The sequence below is a fragment of the Muscardinus avellanarius genome (assembly GCF_963383645.1).
Source record: "Muscardinus avellanarius genome assembly, chromosome: 1".
Classification (NCBI taxonomy): Eukaryota; Metazoa; Chordata; class Mammalia; order Rodentia; family Gliridae; genus Muscardinus; species Muscardinus avellanarius.
Genome location: NC_137786.1, coordinates 235,513,240 through 235,515,136, shown reverse-complemented (window position 1 = coordinate 235,515,136; position 1,897 = coordinate 235,513,240).

The window sequence follows — 1,897 nt, the reverse complement described above, 5'->3', positions numbered from 1 at the left end:
AAGTGTTTATTTACTTCCCCCTGGGTGTCGTTTCGTGTCCTCAGACCTCCGTATCCCCGACAGTAGGGCTCAGAGGGAAACTGAGGCCAAGCCCCGCCCCAGCCAGGGCGCGCTCCGCGGGGAGACCCCCGCCGCTCCCGAGGGGCCCTTCCCGCGCGCCCCTCCCCCGCCGGGACGCGGGCTCCCGGTGCTGGGCGTCCTGGGGGCGGGGGCCCCGGGCGCCCCCGTCGCTGGCGGCGGGCCCCGCGGGGCCGGGAGCAGCCGCCCGCGCGCGAGGGCGGCCCGGCCGCCTCTCCATTCATAAAATCCCGACCCGGCGGCTGCCCGGTGATTTATGGGGCAGCGCGTCCCCTCCCGCGACGCCCGTCCCCGGGGCCGAGGGGCCCGAGCCCGCGGGCCCCCGGCCCACCTCCCGGCGCGCGGGCAGGGGCCGTGGGCATAAAGGGGCCGGCCCACTCGGGCGCCCCGGGCCGCGTCCCCCACCGCGGGAAACACGAGGAAACTGGAATTAGCATCAGCCAATGGGCGCGCCGCGCTGTTACTAGGCGGACCGGGCAGATCTCCACCAGGAACTTCGTTGATGTCCAGGCTCAGGGACCGGCGCAAAAGTGCGAGCCCGGCCCGGAGCGTGCAGAGCCGTCCAGGAACGCTGGAATTCGGGGCCCCGCGGGGAGGGGAGCGCCGCCGCCCAGCCCCCACCAGGGGACCCCGCGCGGCGAGCACCGGGCCGCAGTCCCCGGGGCCGCCGCTTCCAGAAGTGCGGGGGAAGCGCTTTGACTCTGATTTTCTGTTTAAAGAGAGAGAATAAAAATAAAGCAACTTTGCACAACTTTTCTGTGGCGGTTCTAACTCTGCAGGCTTTCTTCAAAACCCCCCGCGAGGCAGGAACTGCGAACTCCGGGCTCGCGTACAGCGCGCGGCGCTTGTTTCTTGGGGAGCCTTTGCAGACAAAGGGCCGGGCCCGATGGGGAGGGGGCCGGGCCAAGGCTCTCCGGCCCCCTCCCGGCCCGCGCGTTCGCCCCGGTCCCTGGCGGTGGGAACTTCGTTCAGGGGGGCAGGGCGTCCATTCACAGCCCGCCGCGCGGGCCCCCCCCCCCCAGAGGAGCCGGGCGGGGCCGACGCCCAGGCGGGGTCACCTGGAGCGCACACCTGGCGGGCTGGAAAGGCCGGCGCTGCCGCTGGCCATTGCGGAGCCCGGGAGCGCCTCCGCGCCCCCCCAACCCGCCTTTGGGGCGCATGGCGGCCCACGTGCACCCCGCCCGCCCAGGGCGGCTCCGGCCCGACGCCCCGGGAGCCCGCGGGGCAGCCCCGGGCAGCGGGAGCCCCAGGGCCCTCTAGGCGGGGCTCCGGCCACGTGGCGAGGCGTGGGCGCCCCTGGGAAGGACCCCCCCCCCAGCCCGGCCCGGGGGAGAGGCCGCGGGGGCGCCCGCCCGGCTCCGCGGGACCCGGGGACTCATTCGTGGGGGCCCTGCGTGCTGGGGCCCAGGCCTGGGGGGCTCAATCGTGGGGGCCGGGGGCTCATTCGTGGGGGCCCGGGCCTGGGGGGGCCCTGCGTCCCGCGTCTCCGGAGCGGCGGGGGCGGGCAGGGCGAGCGAGGGTGGGCCGCCCGGCGCCCGCACCCTCCCTGGGCTCCCTCGGCCCGGCCCCCGCCCGGGGCTGGCACCGGGCTCCACGTGCCCCGGCGAGCTCGGTGACCAGGCCAGCGCGCGGCAGGGGGGGGCGCATTCCGCGCATTCCCGCCGGCCTGGCCCGCCACGTGGGTGCGAGCCGCGCGCCTACCGTAAAGCCTGGAGACGGCGCGCACCCGGCGGCCCGGGGCGGGGGCGGGGGTCTCTGTTGGGTGCGCTCACACCCTCCTCTGTAAAGACAAAGGGTGTCCAGGCCCGCGGGTGCGGGT